The sequence below is a fragment of the Anabas testudineus genome, chromosome 11 (assembly GCF_900324465.2).
Source record: "Anabas testudineus chromosome 11, fAnaTes1.2, whole genome shotgun sequence".
Taxonomy (NCBI): Eukaryota; Metazoa; Chordata; class Actinopteri; order Anabantiformes; family Anabantidae; genus Anabas; species Anabas testudineus.
Window position 1 is genome coordinate 20192986 of NC_046620.1, and position 16271 is coordinate 20209256.

The following is a 16271-nucleotide window of genomic DNA, read 5'->3' on the forward strand; positions in this document are numbered from 1 at the left end:
AATGCAACGTCTCAACATTTATTCCTATCCAGAGCTGAATTTATTTTTTGGTGGCCAATCTATATGTGAATTCTGGCATTCTCCTGCAGCAACCCCAGATCATAGCACTGCCCCCACAGGCTTGAACAGTAGACACTAGGCATGATGGGTGCAACACTTCACCTGCCTCTCTTCTTACCCTGATGGTCCCATCACTCTGGAACAGGGTAAATCTGGACTAATCAGGCCACAGATCCTTCTTCCTTTGGACAGAGAAGCAACTCATGGCAGCTGATATTCATCCATTCAGTAATTATCCAATGGGAGGCTCTTACCTGTTTGCCTAGTTAAATTCAGGTGGTGATCTTGTGTATAGTGTTTATATTATTATATTACTATTACACAGATAATGGAATATCTGTTGTGTGGATAAACTCTGAAAATGGTTTAGTTTTTTAGTATTTTTTTTTTCTACTTGTATTTATTAACTTACCAGAATAATAATATTAAACACGGAATATGGCTTTTGCATCTCATTAAATGTAAATAGACTGAATGACTTGCTAGAGCACTTTACAGATTAGATAAAGTAGAGTAGATGTATTGATGGACAGTAAATATGAGTATGTTGCTCATGTTAATACAACTGTCAGACAGAGATAAATGAAAAGAAGCTAAAGTCATCATCCTTTAAAAAATCAGATTTTCTCCATCTTGTGTAGTTTCTGAATGAATTCATATTCATGCATTCCAGCATGCAATCCAGTTTTCAGCTTATTGTTTTTGAGTGTTTCAAAGTAATGGTCCCAGTTTCCACCTCTGTCTGCTCCAAACCCAAAAACAATGACCTGGGAAAACAAAACATTTTTATTACTATTTGGAATAAACATGTAAGCAAACAAATATCTTTATTAGTTAGAATTTCAAGTAGCCAGTTTTTAACTCTAACAGCCTCTCCACTGTTGTACCACAGGGTTCAGTCCTTGGTCCTCTTCTGTTTTCCATTTACATCCCTAGGTTCCATCATCCACTCACATGGCTTTTCCTGTCATTGCTACTGTATGCTGACAACACACTGCTCCTTCTGTCCTTACATCTAGCAGATGACTCTGCTGTCTCATTACACATCACAGGCACACCTCAACAGGCAGACTCTGTTCATCCTTAACTTTTTCCAGATTGAAGTTCTAGTCTTACCCAGTCAGGCATTCAATACAACACAAGAGCAACATAGGATCTTTAGTGATTGTCCGCACTAAGTCTGCCAGAAACCAGGGGGTATCATTGACGATTGACTGAGCTTTACTGACCACATCTCTTCTTTATTAAGGGTGTGTAGATTTGCCCTTTTCAACATCAGAAAGATCAGATGCAACATTTCTAATTATGCAACCCAACTTTTTGTGCAGGCTCTGGTCACATCATGTCTCGACTACTGCAATGTCTTACTGACGGGGTTACCAGCATGCATCATCAAACCCCTCAAGATGGTCCAAAAATGCAGCAGCACATCTGATCAGCCTGAAAGGACAGACATCACACCACTCTTCACATCTCTGTACTGGCTTCTTATAGCTTCCTGAATAAGATTCAAGCACCTGACCTCCCTCATCCAAGTCTACATTATCTCCGACTCACTTCAGTCTAGTAACTAATGACGTCTATTGGTCCCTTCACCACACAACAAGTTCAAAAGCAAAACTTTTTAGGTCAGTGGTCACACAAGTGTGGAACGAGCTACCAACTTTCAGCAGCCTCATTTCCTATTTATGTTTTTCTCTGCAACTTCCCATGCACTCTAACACCTTGCATCATACACCATGTTTTAGTTCGTACTGTATATCTAGACAGTAGAGACTCCAAAAAACTGGGACACTGTAAAATGTTTATAAAAGCAGGATGTAATGATTTGCTAATAATAATAGTACAAAAATACAGAAATTAAGATCGTTTTAGGAAAACATGAGTAAACTTTGTAAACTGTAAAGATAAAACACATATTGCTGTAAAATTAACATGCCAAACTTCATCTGTATTACAACAGCATGGCTCTATAGCAAAAGACCATTCACCCCTTTGCTGTTTCTGTGCTTTCTTTTACTTTGTGTTATTTCTTTTTAAAAACTGGGAGAAGTTGTAATAATTGTTTACCGAGAGAGGCATGGCTTAGGCTGTGCTTAGGCTAATCAGATAGCTCAGTACAATGTTTGTGGTCATTTTGAACCAAAGTAGTGTTTGTGATAATAGCTACTCAGGGCCCCCGTCATTGCAAATCCGGAAGCACAATTTTCCTGGCATCACCTTTCACAGGACCGCACAAAGAGATCCAAAACCAAAAAACACTTTTTAGTTATATCAAGTGTGACCTTTGTCCTATTTGTTGTACTTTTACTTTGTTGTTCAGTCACACATTACCAACAATATCATCTGTGGAAGGCTGATCCTGTGACCCAGCACTTTCAAGAAATGTCCATGAAACTGCTGTTCTATGTGATAACTGAGCTGCTCACAACTTCTCATTTGTGTATTTATTTTGTGTTGGCATAATGAGAACCTACCTTAACACAAATGTGCATGCTGAAAGCCAAAGCCAGAAAGCCAGTGGAGTTTTTTCTCCACACATAGTGTTGTGTGTTTTTTCCAAACAACTCAATTTTGGTTTCATCTGTCCACAGAATATTTTGCCAGTAGTGCTGTGGAAGATCCAGGTGCTCTTTTGCACTCTTGCAAAATTCAAAGGTGCTGCAATATTTTTTTTGGACAGCAATGGCTTCCTCCATGGTGTCCTCCCATGTACTCTATTCTTGTTTGATGTTTTCCTTATTGTAGATGTGTCAACAACATGTTAGTATGTGCCAGAGATTCCTGTAAGTCTTTAGCTGACACTCTAGGATGCTTCTCTGCACTGTGCTCTTGCAGTCATCATTACAGGACGACCACACCTAGGGAGAGTAGCAACAGTGCTGCAACAGTAAACCCAAAACTGGTGTTTGTTTTTAAAGGGCAGGACAGCTTTCAGCAACACATCCAATATCATCACACTGATTGGACTCAAGGTTGGCTCACTCCTGGCTCCAATTAGCTCTTGGAGAAGTCATTAGGCTAGGGGTTCACATACTTTTTCCACCCTGCACTGTAAATGTTTACATGTTATGTTCAATAAAAAACATGAAAACATATAATGTTTGTGTACTATTATTTCAACCAGACTGTGTTTTTGTATTGTTGTGAGTTAGATGAAGCTCGGAGCACATTTTATGACAAATTAATGCAGAAAACCATGAAATTCCAAAAGGTTCACAAAGTTTTTCTTGCCACTGTACACTGAAGCACGTCAAATTTACTTTTTTTTTATTGAGCCAGAGCAATGCCCACACAATATTAAAACCAAATCCTTTGTGTCGATATTTTATGGAAAGATTTCAGCGCAAGAAATGGATGCAAAAAAGTAATAAATCACGTCTCACATCCAATTATGAATTTAGTCTTCTCGTTCTTTTAGCCAATTGTAGCCCATGTGCTCTCACTCATTTTTATTTTGAGACAATTGATCTAACACAGTCTATTAGACGTTGTTTCCTAGGAGCCATGTCAGATAGCAGGACATAGCTCACTATGTGACCAGAGCAGCTATTCTGTAAATTGCAATACATTTTTTACAAAAGTTATTTGATAGAATGCAATTTTTTGTATATTTAGTTTATATTAAATCTATTTTTTCATAATGACACTGAACACTGTGGGCCTGATTTCCTAAGATACCAAACATCAAGTAGTAAATTGTGCCCAATTTTGACAATGGTTTGTGGGTGCGGGTGATCTACTAAGAACAATTGCGTGATTCATTCTTTTGTTTCTCTTTTGCATCCTACTCCCTGAAATAACAGCAGGCATCTATGCTCAAGCTGATTGCACCTGCCTTTCACCTTCACATTGTAGGTGTATTTGTATTTTCTAAATCATTAAAATAACTTTCCAATGCAGCTCAACTGCAAATACCAATATACTTTTTCCAAGCAACATATTTTTGGAAGCCACATGTATTAATTAAATGTAAGTTACAATCAAGAGCTTGGTGTGGACCACCACAGACGGGAATTAAAGTCCTATGAGTGGGCAGGTTTAGACAACAAATCACCTTGGTTAAGGTTAGTGGTACGTTTAGTACTAACACATTTAAGACTTTCTTTTTACGTTGTCAACATATCTTACAGAAAGCAAAATTGACAATGGTGGTTTAGTGTCAATATTTACCTTGGATCAAACTTCTTGAGTAGCCAGAGTAGATCCTTTATCTTGAGTGGAAACAGTACAAGATGAGTGGTGTTAGCCAAAGGAACAGCACTCTCTGGATACATGACATGATGAGTTGTTTAGTTACCAACATCTGCTTCATAGCCTTCGGTACGGGCACAGTTCATTCTAAATAATACAGAAAGACAAATTCTGTGACTGCAGCTAATTTTACATGGAAAACCTAGATATGTGTTTTTGACTTTTAGTTTTTTGATTTTATTGTATATGTCAGATAAATTCTGACTAGATTTGTTTTGTTTTGATGTAATGCTTGTATCCTTTATAAACCAAAATCTGTAAAGATTTTAAAAAATGATAAGGTCATCTTTATTTAACCCCTGAAAGGAGAAAACAAACTTTAATTCTAAAATAGGATGTTATATATAAATAATAGGACTTACATATTTAAAATATTAAACCAACTGTTGTATTTGGGAGTTCAGTCAAATTTGTACATTTCATTAAAAACATACATTTTGTATAAATAGAGCTCAAAACACGAAGATCAGCTACAGATTAGTAAAGATTTTTAGTTACAGTATCACATATTTAATATATTTAATTTGCCTTAAACCATTTTGTCAGTTGAAGCTTAAATCATGCCAAGGTGGAGCTCTCCCTAATGCTACTTGGCATTCAGACATATATCAGACAACAAATGATATAAAATATTTACAAAGTTTTCAAAAGTTTAATTATTAACTTTAACTTTATTATTAATTATTATTTCATATTTTTAAAATATGTTTGTAAAATCTATGCAAGGGATAAAGGGTTGTATTTTTTTTTACCAGTGATGCAATCCAGTATGAGAAGTGAGAAGAAAATCATCGATAGGAAACATGTTTTGATCGTTTCTGAAGATAATTGAATCCTTATGATTTAAAAAAAAATAAAATTTAAAATATTTTTTTAAAACTGTTTTTTGTTCTCTGAATGTCAGATGTGAATCTAGAATGACTTCCATGACTTCAAAATCATGCACAATTTGTAGTTTCTATTAACTAAACCATCAGTTGGATTGAGTTTCAGTTTTTTTCTTGCAACATTCAGTGTAAAACAGCTGAGGACCACTTTAGTGGCACCCTTTCCCTTGTTTTGGAATGTCTATCATCATCATCACTTCAATGTAATAATAAATTACTCTGAGTTTTTAATTGAATTCTCAGAGTTTCTGTCTGATTTAGTTCTTAGTGCAGATAAAGTCATTATAGTGGGTGACTTTAATATCCATGTAGATGTTGATAATAATTGCCTCAACACTGCATTTAATTCACTATTAGACTCCATTGGTTTTACCCAAAATGTCCCTGTTTTAACCACACCCTTGATCTTATTCTGACATACGATGTTGAAGTTGATCAATTAATGGTTTTTCCCAAAAACCCTTTTTTATCTGACCATTTCTTAATTACATTTGAATTTACAGTACCAGACTTTACTAAACCTACAGATAAGATTCACTACAGTAGATGTTTATGTGAAAATGCTGTTGACAAATTTAAGGAACTGATTCCATCTTTTATTTCAGAGCCATGTACCAACACAGAGGAAGGCAGTTATTTCAACCTTACTCCAGCACAAGTGGACTATCTTGTTAATAGTACTGGTGCTTCACTTGGAACAATACTTGATACTGTTGCTCCTCTGAAAAAGAAGCTAGTGAATCAGAGGAAGCTGGCTCCATGGTACAACTTACAAATCCGTAGCTTAAAGCAGAAATCACGTAAGCTGGAAAGGAGGTGGCGTTCCACCAATTTAGATGAATATTGCCTAGCCTGAAAAGAGAGTTTAATAATATATAAAAAAGCCCTCCGTAAAGCTAGAACTTCATATTACTGCTCATTAATACAGGCAAATAAGAACAACCCCAGATTTCTTTTCAGCACTCTCAGCAGCAATGATTTTATGAATTTATTTATAAATACAATCACAACTATTAGAGAAAAAATTTATCAGATCCTCCCTGCATATAGCATGGACTGTAAAACAACTCTAGATTCACCTGCAAGACCACGCTCGTAATTAGACTGCTTCCTCCCCGTAGATCATTCTGAATTAATTTCAGTAATTAATTCCTCTAAACCATCAACATGTCTCTTAGATCCCATCCCGACTAGACTCCTCAAGGATGTCTTACCTTTGATCAGCACGTCCATATTAGATCAGATCAATCTATCTTTACAAATAAGCTACATACCACAGGCTTTTAAGGTTGCTGTAGTCAAGCCCCTGCTGAAAAAGCCTACTCTGGACTCAGGGGTCTTAGCAAATTATAGACCAATATCCAATCTGCCCTTTATCTCTAAAATTCTTGGAAAGTTATTTTCTAAGCAATTATATGACTACCTGCACATGAATAACTTGTATGAAGATTTCCAGTCAGGATTTAGAGTACATCATAGAACAGAAACAGCACTGGTAAAGGTCACTAATGATCCTCTATTAGCATCAGACAATGGACTACCCTCTATACTCGTCTTGTTAGATCTTAGTGCTGCATTCAACGCTATAGATCACAACATTTTATTACACAGACTGGAACATGTCATTGGGGTTAAAGGAACAGCACTAGAGTGGTTTAAATCGTATCTATCGGATAGATTTCAGTTTGTACATGTTAATGATGAATCTTCCATGCACAGCAAAGTTAGATATGGAGTTCCATAGGGATCTGTGCTTGGACCGATTCTTTTCACTTTATATATGTCCCCCTTAGGCAATATTATTAGGAAACACTCTATAAATTTCCATTGTTATGCAGATGATACCCAGCTATACCTATCTATGAAACCAGGAGAAACTGATCAATTAGTCAAACTTCAAGCATGCTTAAAAGACATAAAGGCCTGGATGTCCTCCAATTTCCTTCTCCTAAATCCAGACAAGACAGAGGTTATACTGTTTGGGCCTAAAAATCTCAGAGAGACTATGTCTAATCACGTTCTCACCATTGATGACTTAGTACTGGCCTCAAGTAATACTGTAAGAAATCTAGGAGTTATCTTTGATCAGGATATCTCCTTCACTTCATACATCAAAGAAATCTCTAGAACTGCCTTTTTCCACCTGAGAAACATTGTTAAAATTAGGAGCATCCTGTCCCAAAGTGATGCTGAAAAACTAGTCCATGCATTTGTTACTTCCAGACTGGACTATTGTAATTCATTATTAATAGGATGTCCCAATAACTCATTAAAGAGCCTCCAGTTAATCCAAAATGCTGCAGCCAGAGTTCTGACTGGAATTAGTAAGAGAGATCATATTTCTCCTACGTTAGCTTCTCTCCATTGGCTCCCTGTAAAATCCAGAATTGAATTTAAAATTCTTCTCCTCACTTATAAATCCCTTAATAATCAGGCTCCATCTTATCTTAAAGACCTTATAGTTCCATATCTTCCAAGCAGAACTCTACGTTCTCAGACTGCGGGTTTACTTGTGGTTCCTAGAGTTTCCAAATGTAGAATGGGAGGCAGAGCCTTTAGCTACCAAGCCCCTCTCCTGTGGAACCAGCTCCCAGTTCAGGTTCTGGAGGCAGACACCCTCTCTACATTTAAGATTATGAAGCTTATAGTTAGAGATGGATCAGATGAACCATCTCTTAGTTATGCTGCTATAGGTTAGTCTGCTGGAGGACCTCTACTGATACACTGAGCTTGTCTCCTCTCTCCTCTATCCATTCAAATGCCACCATTGCATGTCATTAACTTTGTATCTTCTCTCTCCTGTAGTTGTGTTTCCTCCTCTCTGTCTCCCTCTCTCTGTACTTTTCTGCAGGTATCCTCGGCCTGGAGCTGTACATCTCCAGAATCCAGTTCATCTGCCCAATGTTCTTGATGCTTATGGTGGTCTTTATTACCTGCTGTTCTTTTCTCTCTTCTCTTTCCACTCACCCCAACCGGTCGAGGCAGATGGCCGCCCACTATAAGCCTGGTTCTGCTGGAGGTTTCTTCCTCTAAAGGGAGTTTTTCCTCTGCACTGTTGCCTAAAGCTTGCTCAAATGGGATTGTTGGGTTTTCTCTATAATTTTTTTGTATAAATATTTTCTGTAAGGTCTTAAACCTTACACTGTAAAGTGCCTTGAGATGACTTTTATTGTGATTTGGCGCTTTATAAATAAAACTGAATTGAATTTAAAATTAAAATGTGAAAGATAAGAGTACCATATGTTTTTTTTGTATCAAATATCTCTAGAATCACAGCACCTATGATGCCACCTTTGTCTTATTTTGCTTCAATTTAATGATAATCTAATCCACTAAATACATAATTTATGTAATGAATTAATTTTTACAATGATTATGCCCTTTAATTTTAATACATATTTTTCTAATTCCATCTATATTAATGAGTAAATGAATGGATGTTTAGGTTAAAAAATATTATTACTCTGAAATTCCTTTAGAGATAATAGATAATAAAACAATGAAAATGTACCTTATTACAATATCATGAAAATCTATCAGATGTCCATAATATGATTTCCTCAAATTTCCAGAGTTTCCCACCACAGCACAAATCCTGCTATGGTATGAAGTGGATTCTTCAGTGAGGTGGAACATCTCAAACAGGTTGTCCACTGTCACTGTGTATTGTAAACAGTGAAGTTGTGAGGATCTGATTTCAAAATGAAAAAGCAGGACGTTCTGTCAGGTAGACGGGTTTTTAAATGTAAAATCTGTAACTGCATCATTATTGAATTTTGTCTCATACAAATGACAGTTCTATGCAACAGCAAATGTGTTTTGTGGTGCATGTAATTGAAACTGATTACATATTCATGAGGAAAACAACTTTTTTTTTGCCAAAATATTCAAAGTTACACTTGAACAACCCCATTTGTTTGGGGGGCATGTTTTTAGGCACTTGCTTGAAGTAAGTAAGGAAAGATTGTAGTTTGATTTGACAATGTATTTATTTAGAAACAAAACGGAAACCACAATCGTTCTTTGACCAAAGTGCTTCTAAACTTGCTCTCCATCCATCCATCCCCCCACCTCCTTAAGACTTGAGTAGCAAAGAATTCATGTTACCATGGGATAAGCAAAAAGCTATTTAGCATATAATGCAGCTAGGGGTGCAACAACCCAGATAGCAAGGTGAGCGTGGCCTAAAAACAGTCCAGACTCATCACTGTCACATGGCTCACATCTGGTGTGGAATGAAAGTCCTTATCTGTCCAACATCTGGCAGCTGGATACCTAGCCTGGTCTAAAAAAAGCAGCCCTGAAACAGTATGGCTCACATGTGCTTTGGAATAATGGCCAATAACTGACTCATCTCTGGCAGCTGGATAGCAAACTTAACCGCAACCTGACCAGACTTATGTCTTGAAGCTTGCATCTAGTTCAGATTTATCCATTATCTGACTAACACAAAAACCTAAAGCTTGAGACCAAGCTTGACAAAAGAAAAAATCCATTTACATTCAATGATGTATTTCACATTTATTACAGGTTTGAACAGCACTTTAAACAGTAACATGAAAAATGCAGTTGGATGTTATAATAAATAAAAATAATTACAGAAAGCCACATTGTATAAATCATTTTGACATGTGCAGACTTTTGGTTTTGTGTAGCTCTGGTTCGAGCCTCACAAGCTCTCCTCCTGCCATCACGGTCAAGAGCAGGTTGCAACCAACTGTTCAGGCAATGTATGAATTAGAATGAATAGATGGATACAAATTTATAGTACAATAGTACAAAGTCACTTATCAATAAACAACATTTCAAAGCTCATAAAACAGTCATGATCTCTCATGTCTTTATTTAACACACCAACTAAAAAAATAGATAGATGGAGGAAAAGTTTGAATAACTGGTTAAAGCCACTTTTGGCAGCAATACCCTTAAGCAAATGCTTCCTGTAACAGTGGATTAGACCTGTTCAACTTTCAAGAGAAAATTCTTCAGCTCAGTGATACTCTTAGGACGTTTGGTGTGAATGGCTATTGTGAGATCACTCCAAAGGACAAATTTTGTGTCTCTGAAGTCATTCGGTGGCAGATTTCAAAGTTTAAGGTCATTGTTCTGGTACATCAGGCAGCTTCTCCTAAGTTTCAGCTTGCAGACGGCTAGCCTTACATTATCATATGACATTATGATGCTTGCTGTAGGATATCTTGATAAACTTAGAAATTAATTTTCTCCTCAATGGCAAGAGGCATCACTCGAGCATCACAGATAACAGCGCTGATGTGCAAGTAGAACATTTTGGTCTTATACATGAATCCATTTGCAAGTGCGTTCAACTCAGAAACAAGCTGGCAGAGATACTCTGCTACAGACTAGGCTTTGGATTTTTCACAGTACAGGGCAATCACAAATGGCTTTTTGCAGTGTTCCTGCAACATGCCAAGAATAGGCCAAAACTGCAGGGAGGAACTTTTAAAAAGCGGAAGACCATCAACATTGAGCTGGAGCCTGAATGTCTGTCTATTTGGTACCACAAACCACAACCTCTGTGGAAGTCCTTGCATTACACTGTAAATTCCAAAATAGCGATATGTGCCACCAGCTTCTTCTAGCCCTTTTGAGTTGTCAGAAGAGAGCATGCATCCCTTGGAAAACCAGGGTGGAAGGTTTTAAAAATTGATAAAGCTGAAAGGGCAATCAAAGATACACCAAACTGCACAGCCCAGTGTGCCAGAGATTCACTGAGATAGTCAACCCTGTTCCTGTGACTCTCACCCACATCACTGCTAAAGTTTTTAAATCCCAATCATCAGTTATCTCCTTTATCAATGATTTCCCCAACCACAGCCCCAAGTTCCTCCAGAATGCCACCTTCCTCATTCCAATCCTCACCAACAGTGTCTTCTGGCACTAACATACTAGTTTCTTCATTCCGTTCCTCAGCAAGTCCACCATCTTCCAGCACAGAAGCCTCATTTTCCACCTTCTCAATTAATTAAATATATATTTTTCTAACATTACTATTTAAACTGTACTTCCATAGTTTCTCCATATTTAGAAAATATATTTATTACCTGCTGGTGAAGAGAAAGTGACAAAGAATCTCGACAAGACTCCTTCCTAGTCACAGTATGCCAGTCCAAGGAGGTGGAGTTTGGTGAAGGTAAGACAGAGAATTATCTAAATTGAGAGAGACCTACTGTATCTGACCCTAGTGCATAAAGTCATAGGCAAGAATGGTGTTTGCGACAGAAAGTTAGAGTCTGAGAGAAAAAAAACGATCTGACGGACGGAACAAACAAGTAGGTACAAAAAAAATAAAAATAAAAAATACAGGGGACACTGGGAACCAACGAGATAGAGGGAAACTAAATAAGCATGGATAATAACAAAAGAAATAACAACGAAAAGAGACCTGAAGCTCGGTGGAAAAATACAAACAAAACTACAACCAGACATGCAAAGTGACAACTGAAAACACTGCAGTAACACAGGCAAAAATACAAATAAATAAACTAGAACATACAAAGTACCAACAAAATCAAAGCTTTAACGCCAACAACAACAAATATGAACCTGCTTACAAATCAATAATACAAAGGGACAACAAAAATCCTTGCACTAATGCAGACAAAGTACAAACTAACACACGACGATACCTACAAAGTACGGACATGAAGTCAAGGGAAACATGAATTTTAACATGAAACTCCTATCAAAAGAATCAGAGAACGTGACAAACGGAGATAGAACTAGATAGCAATTTTGTCTATTTGAGGGACAGTGTACCTATAGGACAACAGGAGAGAAGTATGAAGGATGAAAATTAAAGTTATTTTTGAGGTATGCATATTTGCAAATATATTTATGGTTTAGCACAGACTTACTAAGTAAGTGCAAAAAAAGTTGTGAAGAGTAAAACTCCTTACCAGTATGTATTTAAAAAGGCTATTAACTAACATATTTAACTGATTACAATTTAAAACGAGAATGACACATATGTCCTAGTGTCACAGGAACATATCTCAGAAGGAATCACAGAAAGCTGCTGTAGCTAATTTAATATGGTGATCTAGAGAAAGGTTTTGCTATTTTAAAATCAGCTTACTAAGAAACATACATTACCTTCCCTGATGACCATAATGATCAATGTGCAGAACCTTTAACACAAACTTACAAAAATGGCTAAATTCAAACAGGGGTCTAAAACCCTAACCCTAACTCAACCACAATAAGACAAGAGAACACCAAACTGTATGAGTTCAATGCATCTCACACGTACAAAAAAACTTAACGAAGCGCTGATCCAATACTCACAATATTTCTCAAAGACAAGATCTTTTTTGGTTCAGTGTTTCCACAATGGTGGAACAACCTACCCACCTCTGCAGGCTCAGCTGCCTCACTCTCAATTTTCAAAAACATAAAAGATCTACAATGAAATAAAGTGTCATCATGACTTATGATCAATAATGTTTTGGCAAAACATTATTCCTGGTGATATTTTAAACTCCTTGTTTCGCCATTACAAAAAAATCTGACCAGGTTCATCTTGTAAAATTCCCGCCATAGCGCTCAGTTCAACATTGCAAAACCCATCTCCCGCCTTTAGAGCATGAGTCTGCGAATATAGAGACATTTCTTCCTACCCCGTATTTTTTGCTTGTTAAATTATAAATAATAAAACATTATTGCTCAAGTACGATTAATCCAAAAGTGATGTAGTCATATGCATGTAGAACACAGGTGCACACAAGCATTTAAAAAGAGAGGTGAAAATGCACCTTTAACTCCATTAATAACCTTGGTATAACTTAGTAATTAACAGTATTTAAACAGGTTAACTATAGTTAATCTCACCGATTAAAATAAAATTTTTAAGAAGAATACCAGCATTTTAAAAAGTCTAACTTGTATGCTAGCTAATGCGTACTGACTTAAACACACAAAGCGAAGAACCGGTGATTATAGGTCATCAGAAATGCAGTAAATAAGTCGAGTAAAATATACCATCGTAGAATATTTAAATACAATCAAGTACAAAGTATCACAAGTTGAAACTTGCCAAGGTTTCGTGTGCATAGATGTCACCAGTTTGTACCGTGAAACATCCAGTTGTGGCGTCACTTTGCGTTCAAATAAAAATTACGCATGAGGACGATGAAAACAGCAGGTGCAACTTCCGCTTTTTATAATGTCAGCAAATGGGAGTTCACTTGGTTGGATATAGTCAGGTCTATTCAAAACATTGACATACCCAGATCATAAGGCAAAACATAAATTCAAATGACATCAAAGTAGAACTGCAAGTTTTGGAAGCTCCATTTGTTCATTTATTTAGTTATTATATATTTACTATTTTCTTTAGCAAGTGTTTGCAGCAGTGGTGGACTTACATGGGTCTACTCAGATTCGTTTACTAAATAAAAAGTACCAGTACCCACAGTTTCAAAGCACTTTGTCAGACAAACGTCAGACAAACGTCCTTTATTTAAAATCAATCATAGGTAAAAGTACACAAGCAATTTGAGTGATGTATTCATTTTCACAATCACCTGTGATGTGATATATTATCTAATTAAAATAATACCAATAATTAATATTTTGTTATTATTATTGTTTAATAATTATTGTAATTTTCAAGTTGAATATAGCACAGGATTAAAGAATGTATTCAAAGCACTCTTATCTGACTGTTAGATGGTATTAAATTAGAAAGTTTTATTAATTTGCTGTTTTTTGTTTTTTGTTTTTTTGAAGAAGAAGTTACTGAGGACTGAAAGGCAAAAAGAATTTGAAATAAATTTACAGTGCAGTAAAAAGTGTAAAAAGTAAAGGGGCCTGCATGTTTTCTCCATGACTGTAACTGGTGATTTTGCTGCAGAGCAGTCATTCAGAGCCTCCAAACAATAACAGCAAAAAAGAAACGGAAAAATATTCAGTTTATTTTTTACTGTTATTGTTTGGAGGCTGAACTGTCTTTAAAAATAAGTTGATATTTACCTTCCACCAGTTAAAAACATCCTCTGAGATTCCATTTGTTGTTGACAAAAAGGGCTCAGGAGACGAATTGATAAAATCCCTTCGCCATGGATCAACCTGTGGTAAATATTTGTCGCAGCTGCAAACACTTTTGTTAGACGCCTGGTGGTTTAGGAAAAAATCAGATAAATTCCACGAAGACGTAAAAAGCCCAACTGCAGTGATACAGAGGAGAACAATAAAAGTCCTGGTTTTTGTCAGTCCTAAAAACATTGTGGCAGCTTGGATACAGTCTGTATCCACAGACTGGATACAGACTGTGGATACAGAGGTGAAACATAACAGTAACGTGAAAAAAACCTACTACAGCGTTTACTGTAGTTGAATTACATTTCAGTCTGGTGACCAAATTAAAGTTAATGAATACAGAACAAACTGATGTCATACAGTGTTATGTCAGCTGTATGATCGCATGTCAGTATATTTAAAAGTGTAGAGCCAGCTGAGTGTATTTGATAACAAATACCTTATTTAACATAATCTTATATAATAGTGTTCATGCAATGTTAGAAATGATCTCCTATTAATAGTACTTCACAACATAGAGACACAAAAACAATAATTGTTTTGCTGGTTTCCTGCAGTCTGTAGTGTCGTGACTGAACATCCAGAGGAGAGAGCAAGAGCAAGAGAAAGCCTTGAGGGTCGTAAAGAGTTAGTCTGTGTGAAGCCGGTGGGGGCCGAGGAAACCCTGAGAGTGATAGATAGAAGCTAGCGTGCGAGGAAGCTAGAGGGCCATCTGAGGCTAGGGCAGAGAAGTCAATAGCATACAGTGAAGGCTACAGAGTGTCAAGGTAAAAACACAGACGTTAGCCTGCAATTATGCAAGGGAGTCATTAAAGGCCAGCACGGAGAGACAATGGAAAGAGACGGCAAGGGTTGGTTACAGCAGAAATTGAGTGGGAATAATGCATAAGAAAATCACAGATGGTTCACATCTGTGTTAAACTGAAGCAGACAGGAGATCAAATGACAAAAGAAGCACCACGAAGCCTCTTTAGACTTTGGACTGAGTTTGGTAAAATATCAGCCATCTATTAAACAGTTAAGAATTAACTGTGGTGAGAGGTAAAATAAGAATCCATGGACTGATTTTATGAGTTTTATTTCTTTGTAAAGAAGGGCCAACAGTCATCCAGAGTATGGGAGCAGTTTGCAGAGTCACACACAAGTTAGTGAGCATGTAACAAACACACAATATGAATAAATAAAAATGTACTCATGAAAATCAGACGTTGCTTTTGAGTTGTGGTTCAACAGAATCATTTTAAATAACAGACTGATGAAACTGGCCTGGACAAAAATGAGGGTCCCCTTAACTTAACTAACTTTTCAGGCAATCTCTGCAAACAAGCGATTTCTGTAGCTCTCAATGAGACTTCTGCACCTGTCAACCGTATTTTGGTCCACTCCTCATGAGCAAACTGCTCCAGCTGTCTCAGCTTAAGTGACAGTACTTGAGTTTTCACCAGTGTCCCAAAGGCTGCAGAAGCCGAAGGCCAAGGGAAGGGCAACAACAATGTGGTAAAGTCAGAGTGCGAGCAGAGCTGCTTAGAAATGGCGGCACAGGTAAAAACAAGCTGATCAGACAGGAAGCCAGGAGCAAAAATTATGACATTATGGCTCATCCACTTTTTTAGCTCTAATGAAACATTAAATGCATTAAGCCTGAGTAAGCTGCACTAAGTACTTCGCCCACTTTGAAAATTAGCACACTCTTGAAACAGAAACACTTTTCCGATAGCACTTTGCTTTGAAGTTGTTTCTCCTTGACTTAGATTTTGTTTGCTTGCCTTGTTCCTCACTTGTAAGTCGCTTTGGATAAAAGCGTCTGCTAAATGACTAAATGTAAAATGTAAAATGTAAAATGTAGCACCAGCTTTACGTCACGTTCCGGGGATTAATGGTATAGGAGTTCACAGGCCTGTTTATTTTTATAAGCACGTGTCTTGTGGCTGCTCAACTAATGTGTTGAAACTAGTGTTTCTACACATCAGCAAACACAACAACACAGCAGGAGTGCTTCAACATTTGCCT

At 36.9% G+C, this 16271-nt stretch overlaps 1 pseudogene; it reads right to left on the reverse strand.

Moving 5' to 3' along the window:
• Positions 1-538: 538 nt before the first annotated feature.
• LOC113154108 lies at positions 539-14712 on the reverse strand (annotated as a pseudogene).
• Between the last annotated feature and the right edge of the window lie 1559 nt (positions 14713-16271).